The 8,989-nt window shown below is 33.4% G+C and overlaps 1 pseudogene; it reads right to left on the bottom strand.

Annotated features, from left to right (window-relative positions):
- Positions 1-924: 924 nt before the first annotated feature.
- LOC107879015 lies at positions 925-3,695 on the bottom strand (annotated as a pseudogene).
- Positions 3,696-8,989: the final 5,294 nt, after the last annotated feature.

Raw genomic sequence — 8,989 nt, forward strand, 5'->3', positions numbered from 1 at the left:
GTTGTTGAATTTTGGAACTTCCCCATTTGATTGTTCAGAGTCGAACTTGTCTTGCAGAACCCAAAATTAAAGATTGCTCTCGATTTACTGTACTGAACATAAAAAAAGTATAACATACCTACATCATATATAGATTGGTCGTTGATTTGCTTATCAATCTATGTTGCTTTTACCTCCATTTCATCCTCCATACAACTTTAGCGATTAAGGAGGAAATAATTTACTCTTTGGGCTTCTATTAGTTGCATAAAATGAACCTGAACTGTTGATTTCATCGATCTAGAGCATTGGTAGAGTCAGGATTTTCATTTAGGTTGTTCTAAAGTAAACATACGAACTAGTCAAAGGGGTTCAACATCTATTATATATACATAAAAAAATATTTTTAACCATGTAAAAATAATATATTTTTCCATTAAAAGGGGTTAAATGAACTCCGTGGACGAAAGGTGGCTTCACGCCTGATCAAGGGAGTTCAAGTTAAATTAAAAACGGGCATATAACTGATGCTATTCAGCTGTATTTTGAGAGGTAAGCTATTCAACGGCATTTTGAGTTGGTTTCGCGTGAGTTTGTACATGATTGTACAAAGGGTATACATTCTTTATACATTACATATGCATATATGTACATGTGCAATAGTGTATACGTACGAATGTATATGCAATATATATGAAATGTATAATAGTGTATATATACTGGTGTACATGTAATATATATGTGATGTAAAATACTATAAGGACGTATATATAATTTATTGTAGAGGTTTTAAAAATGAGAAAAATGAGGAGTGTTCTATGGTAGACATCGTTGTGCATTTATTTGGTCCAAGGTGTTCTTCAAAGATAGAAAGGGTATACATAGATAAATCAAGTGAAAGGTAGACGAATCGGTAAAATTTCACCATATCAAGCTAGCAAAACATCAAAAATTTTCATCATTTCTATGATCTGTGGAAATTAACAATAGATCTTTCTTTTCTGTTGTTGTTATTCCATTTGTTTCAGTCATATCCAAATCTTTTGGATTAGTTCCATTAGGGAGCTCCCTTTTAAAATAGGAGTAACTGAGCTAGGGAATGTGTAACATTAGCTAAACCAAATAATATTCCTGGACGTATCCTTCTTCCTGCACCAAATAGAATTAACTGAAAGTGATTTCCTATAAAGTCAACAAAAGAGTCCTCAAATCTCTCAGGTATAGATCTTTGAGGATCATTCCAACTTTCAGGATCTCTCGCAAGTGGCCATGCATTAACCAGTACTCTTGTCTTAAAAGGTATGGTATATACTGTAATATTTGTTTTGTCCCTACATTCGTTGGGCCCTATAAAAGGAACTGGAAGATGCAGCCTTAATGCTTCCTTAACCGCTAACTTCAAGTATGTCAACGTTTCAACATCTTCTTCATCATATATTTTCTTTCCCGTGAAGACTTGTCTCACTTCACTTTGAGCCTTGGCCATGACATGTGGGTTCTTCATCATTTTTGCAAATGCCCAAATAACAACTATAGATGAAGTTTCAATTCCAGACAGAAAGATGTCCTGCATCAATAAACAAATTAATAAACATAGGTAAAAGATAAAAGAAAATGTGTACTAGAATGTTAAAGGAGAAACCTTAAAAGAGGTGTTGAGCTTGAAAGATTTGCATGAGTACCAATTGATGGGGAAAAGGTGAACACCTCACACTCATTAGTCAAACATTTAAATTTTACATCAAGATAAGATCAACAGCGATTTAAGTTTATACTCCCTCTCTCCCAATTTATATGATGTAGTTTGACTAGATACGAAGTTGAGGAAATATGGGAAGACTTCTGAAATTTGTGGTCTAAAATAAGTCATGGATATTAATTTATGTGGTTGTAAACAACTCTATGGTATACACTGCAATTAATGTGAGAAATACTACTTAATAGTTTTCCCTCAAAGACTACAATAATTCTGTATTTTTTTCATGTAGAAACTTATCAAAATCACAACTTTAATGTGGTCATTTGTGATCGGAAAGTCAAGTTCGGCATTCTCCTTAACCCTTAGGAAAACATCAACCAAATCTTCATCCCTAAACTCAACATTCCCCTTCTTCCCAGCTACTTTATTTTCGATATGCTCATTGAGGACGTCCTCGATAATTGCATCAACCTTCTTATGGTCACTCACCAATCTAGATTTCGCACCGCTTATCTTGTGAAGTAACTTCCAAGAAGGGAAAAGATCGATCAGCAGCATCAAATCCTCCAATTAGTACATGTACTTCCTTCACTAGTTTTGTAAGTTCATCTGTCTCTACATATTTTTCCAAAGGCTGATCTACAAGTGACAGGGTTTGTAAACCAAGAAATCTTTTCCGTTATATTTACTGTAGAACCTCTCATGGAACGAATTGACGAACTGAGATTTGAAAGCTCATCTTCACAAATTGCACTAAATGATTTGATCATCTTAGTACTAAGAAGTTCAGCCATACAAATTTTGCGCATTTGTCGCCAGTAATCACCATATTAGTGAAATACAATGCCTTTATGGTTGTAAAATATGATGTTTGTGGAGGTAAGCTGTGGTTTATCCACAAAGGCAAGATCATGAGTTCTTAGAATTTCTTTCGCAATAGCAGGCGATGATATGACCACGGCCGGAATTTCTCCGAGCTGCAAGTACATAAGAGGCCCATATTTTTGTGCTAAGCTACTAAGAGTGCGATGTGGAAGTCCTCGACCGATCAAGTGATGCAAACTTCCAATAAAGGGAGGTCTCCATGGAACTGGAGGCAACGTTATTTGGTTTTTGTTTCTACTAGCTAGAACTAGAATAATGAGAGAGGATAAGAAAAGAAGTAAAGAAACTATGTTAAAAAGAGAAGAGTGCATTATCTCCATTAAGAATTACTGAAACTATTTTTTATGGATATTGCTTCAATTATTTTTAGCGTTTATAAAAGAGATTTTCCATCCTTAGGCCTAATTTATTTGCTCAGGTCTGAATATGAATGGTTCAGATTTTAGATCATTAAGTGCATTTATTTTTTATTAAGGTTTTAACTCTGAATAAGTCTTAATCATTGCGATTGAGATCTAGAATCAAGTCTTAATAGGTTTGAAGGAATATTCTGGTATTGGATAATATTCACCACTCTATTCATAATCAGCAGTTACCACCACTAACCTCCTCTGCCACCGTCACCATTGTCAACCACCACCTACCATCACCAACCACCTCTACCATCACAACTACCATCGACACAAATACCGCTACCAATCACGATTGTCATCCGCTACCACACCTACTACCTCTTTTATTCTAATTATATTCATCGTCATCACTGCCGTCAACGACAACACAATCAACAACCACTACTGGCCAATCTCTCCTACCAACCAACTCATCTATCATAACTAGCATCACCACTAACTACCACTAATACATCATAACCTCTATAAATTCTTTGACAGCCATCACCATTGTCACTAGTAACGCTACCTCTACCACCACTTCAACCAGTATCATCACTACAATTTATCTCTACTAACAACCATCTCCACCATCACAACAAATAACATTTTTAACTAGCATCAACATATCGTCAATCATCATGCATTCATGTTTCAGCCAACACAATCAACACCTTAAACTACTAACATCAAGCAACGTCACATCACAACAACCAGCACCATCATGATAATCACTACAATACCAACCATCACAATTATCACCACCAACATTATTAAACATTAACATCAATCATTGTCACCGCAACCACTATTATAAGTCATCTCCACTATCACTAACAAACATAAATATTTTTTCTCAATCAAATACTAATAATTTTGTTGTATTGAATTACATACTTTTGTAATATATAATTAATTTTTTATTTGAATTGTACTTTTTATTCTATTATGTATACAAATAAATATTTTTTACACATTTAGATGTTGAAAAACAAACAGTTTTAATCATTCAGTTTTCAGATCTAAAGACAACATCTTAATCATTCAGATGTGCATTCAGATCCAGACGTCTGAATCTTAAAAAAAATAAATGGAGCCTTAGACTCAAGTGGTTGACGTCTTTAGAAGCTTGGAGGTATTACTCTATTCGTTCACTTTTACTTTTCTACAATTGCAAAAATAGATTTTCACTTCATTTGCAACTTTATACAGAACATCATTCAATCGAGATAATGTGATAAAATAGTCATATCAATCATTATTTTCTTAACGAGTATTTCCTATTACAGTTTGATATCGATGTTGGAGACATGATTGATGATTAAGAAGAGAGGTGCAATTAATAATATGATGCAAATTAATATGATAGACTATCCAGCATGTATTATATTTGTGAGAATCTTTCCTGAAGAGTGAAAAAATTCAGACAAAGCTATTGTATACAACACACGCCTCCATGTACTATTAATAAAAAGAGTGATCGGTCAAAAGAAAATCTAAAGAATCGTTTTTCTTTTTATGTTTCATACTTAAATTATCGTGGACGAGTTTTCTGCCTCAGCTATCACAAAACTTTTGTTAGATTTCATTTAAACATTGTATTCTTTCGTTTTTTACAGAGTATGATTTTCTTTATTTTATTTTGTGTTTTGTATATTATTATTTTACGTTTTATATAGTATATTATTTTTGTTGTGAATTTTCCATATGTAGCTTAGTTTGTGGAAGGATTTTTAAATTTACTTTGCTCGAATTTATTTAGTATATTAAATCATCATGTTGATTTATATCAGTATATTAAATCGTCATGTTGATCTTATATCAATAATAATATTTTCTTTGATTTATCTATGCATAATATTGATTGAAAATTTCTAATACGTACTTTTAAATTAAATTAGATTAAAAACTTAATTAAAGTCTTTCACAATAGATATTTAGTACTATAATTTATCTTTAATAAAATAATCTTAATACTAAGATTGCATTGATACCTATCTTTTTTTTGTCATTTAACTCTCAAAGCAATTGAAAAGATTAGCTAAACACAATATACTTGTTATAATCACTTTTCAAGTGAATTAGTCAAAAATAAATTATTTTTTTAAAACAATTACGTTTTTGAAAGCTATTTTAATAAAAGTGCTTCTCAAAATAACCCGTTTTCGACCTTTTGGCTAAAAAGACTAATACTATTGTAGATAATATACACTTCAATGTATGTAAAAATATGAAATATTAACAAATGCTATAAGTAACGAAAAAAGCAGACTCTCCAATGGCATTTTTTTCCTCCAAACCCAAGTTTTTTCATGGCTTCCATTGGTGAACGACCTTCTCCTAAGGCTGGACATTCACCATCTATTGATTCTGCTGTTCAGTTCCCTCCCTTAAGCACAATGTCTATACCTATCATTAACCCTCTTATCGCCTTAGCTGAAAAATATTCAACATTATCAATCCCAATGCAAATAAGCAAATTCAAGAGAATAAGCAGGAAGTAGTCCCAATCCCTATTAAAAAGGTTGATTTCAAGGGTGGTGCTCCAGTGATTAAGTGGATTGAACAGGAAGTTAGTCGAATGAATATTATAGAGAACTTTCAATATGGTATTATAGGTAAATTTTCTTATGTATGGCCTGAGTTATCAGAATTGTGAGAGCAAATACCTTTATAATGTGGATTTATAGGTGATTACAAAGTTCTGCGTAATAAGCATGTATTTATCGAACTTGTATTAAAGGAGGATTTTATTAACATTCTGTCTAAAAGTTCTTATTACATTATTGCAAAAGATGGAAACTCGTATCAAATGCGTCCACTTATTTATGATTCTAACTTCAAGCTTGGTGAAGAAAAAACTCAAGTAATAGCCTAGATATCCTTTCCTGACCTTCTGCCCACATTCTTTGTCAAAGAATCACTGTTTTCATTAGTATTTGTTATTGGTAAACCTTTACATTGGGATATAACAACTATCAATAAGACACGCTCAAGTTGTGCAAAGTTGAAAGTTCAATTAGATCTTTTGGCTGAAAGGCACCAATATATGATGATAGATATAGAGAATGAAGCTACAAAGGAAGTGAGGAGCATAAAAGTCAAAATTAAATATGATATGACTCCTTCCTACAGCAAGAAGTGTAAGTTATAGGGGAATGAAGAGGTGGAATGCAGAGTCCTCCATATAGAACTAAGGAAGGAAATATCAATAGAAGAGAGGAAAGAATTTCAAGAATAGGGTACTCATCAGGGTATTTAGTAGGAGCATTAGAAGGCCAATGGTCAAAGTGGATGGAGATTTGGAAGAGGCAATAGAAAGTGGCACTCAACAAACAGGAGATTTGTTAAAAATAAAGATGTTGAATATGTCCCGAATGATGATTTAGAAAAGAAAGAAGATCCAAAGAAAGAAATTATGAAATAATTCATTTGATGTGTGGATAGATGAATCACAAGAGTTGGAGATGCAGAACATAGAAAAAGAAGATGTTAAACCTTGAAAAATGACTACAGAAGAATGGTTGCAAATTTTTTTTGAATCAGTGAGAAATAAGGTAGAAAAATCTAAGCAGGAGGGGGGGAAAATCTTATCAAATAAGCAAATTACCAACACAGGTCCAATGAGGAATTCAGGAGAGAGTAGTACTAAATAAGAGGATATTGTAGAGGAGGAATTTAAATCATATGAGGAGGTCCCAACATTAGAAAAATAGGAGAATCAAAGTACAATATTATTCTGCCACAAGTCTATAAATGCAATTCCATTAGGAGTATTAGTTGCAGATAGAGAGGATCTATCCATAAAAGCAAGTCAGTTAGAGAACTTACCAGGTGACATTGATAAGGTACACACGGAGAATGCTATAACAGATTTAGTTCAGAAGCATCTTGAATCTGGTTCAGTGCAGATTAGTCCCACAAAGGCACTTCATGACATAGTTACTCATCAAACTGGGAATAATCTTGAAAATACAAATGATACAGATGATATTAATGTTACTGGAGATAAAGATGGTGAAGACAAGAAGTTGAAGCTATTATAATACAAGCAGAACAATCACAAAAAAAAGTAAGGAGAAGCATCAAAAAGGGGGAAAGCAAGTCATTGAACAGTTATCGAAAAGGGTAATATCAAAGAGAAATGTTGGGATAAATAAAATCAGTCAATGATGATGAAATTATTTTTTTGGAATATAAGGTCTGTTAATACTCAACAGGCATTCACTAGACACCAAATGCTTAATATGAATCATAATTTTTCCCTAATAGCTCTTATCGAGCCTTTCTAACAAGTTGGCCAGATTCAGAGATTTAGGAGAAAATTAAAGTGTTGTAGCAAATATATTAGGAAAATTTTGTGTTTCTTTGAGGGAAGATATAGATATGGAATAATTATTGACTCAGATAAACAAATCTCTATTGAAGTAATGGTACCACGGGATTAAAAGCACCTACTGATTTCTATGGTATATGCTAAGTGTACAGAAGTTGAATGTATTCCACTATGGAATAGGATATACAATATTTGTAATACTAATCTACCATGGTTAATAGGAGATTTTAATTTTTTGTTGAATGAAGAAGAAAAAAATAGGTGGCCTTCTAGTCACACTCCAAGAGATGGAGGATTTTACACTTTGTGTGAATTCACGTGAGCTTGATGAAATATCATTCAAAGGGATCCTATATACTTGGTGGAATGGTAGAGCAGGAAGCGACTGTATTTTTAAAAAATTAGATAAAGTGTTCTCTAATGCAACTTTATAGAATTAGTTTCCAGATTGGAGGTGGAGCACTTGTCTAGAACTAGGTCGGATCATGATCCTCTATTTCTTACAATGCATACAATGTCACAACAAGCTATTAAGCCTTTTAAGTTCCATGCCTTTTGGGTGAAAGACCCATCCTTCAAAGAAGTGGTAAAACAACATTGGAGCTCAGAGAAAGTAGGTAATAGTTTTTGGGTGTTCAATCATAAGCTAAAAAATATAAAAAAAGCTCTGAGTAAATAGAGTAGAGACAGGTATGGTATTGTAATACCCCCAAAATTTTCAAGATCTGGACCTCTTAGAAGATATTCCACAAAGTTAGATTTCTAATGCTTCAATCCTCATCCTAATCTAATGTCATGGGAAGAAGTTACAGAAGATTTCCCTTAACGGCCTGATTTCCTGTTATGACTATGACTCAAGGTAACTAGTTGTAACTACTCATGATGAGTCATCACGAGTGAGTCATAGTCACTCTAGTTTACCCCTCAGCTGTAGCCAAGTAACTATGACTCCTTATCAAGATCCGTAATCAATAGATACGAGTTGTATAAAAGAATTCATAGTCACAACAGTATGTACTCCAAAAATTCAACCCAATGGCTACGAGTCCAACATACGACTTATATCCAGATATTACGAATTTTTATAAAGACTCGTAGCCTAACCAATAAGGTATACAATAATCGAGCCTCATGCTTTGATAGTTTTACAAATGACTTAGACATATATTAAGGCCCCAAATAGCTCCTAACTTATAGACACGTTGTAACATCCCTTAGTGATTAAATTCTTATGAAGAATATAACTAAGGTCAGTTCAAAAGATCATAACTTTGGGTATTCTAAGATTTTTTGATCTCAATACCTACCAAAAGATATATAATTGAACTATCTTTCCAACGATATCAATTTTTCCTTAATCTAATATCGGGGTGAAAAGTTATGGCCAAATTACTAAAGCACTGTTAAAGTTGCCAGTGACTACGACTCCTGATGATGACTCGTAGTCAGACCTTATGAGTAGCCAGGTGAACTCATCATCACGGAAGTAGGGGTCAAAATTTGGGTTCCTGATGATGACTCAAGCCATGACTCGTAGCAAGACCTTATGAGTCATGGCCAAATTCATCGGGACAACTTCCAAACATTTTCTAGACGATTCCTGAGGGTTTTTTGGGTCTTTCCCCACTCCTTTAACCCTAAAACTACATCATTTCTCCCTCTAAACAATAGTTATCAAGTGTAAATAGTACCCTAACC

The sequence above is a fragment of the Capsicum annuum genome, chromosome 8, assembly GCF_002878395.1.
Source record: "Capsicum annuum cultivar UCD-10X-F1 chromosome 8, UCD10Xv1.1, whole genome shotgun sequence".
NCBI classification, from domain to species: Eukaryota; Viridiplantae; Streptophyta; class Magnoliopsida; order Solanales; family Solanaceae; genus Capsicum; species Capsicum annuum.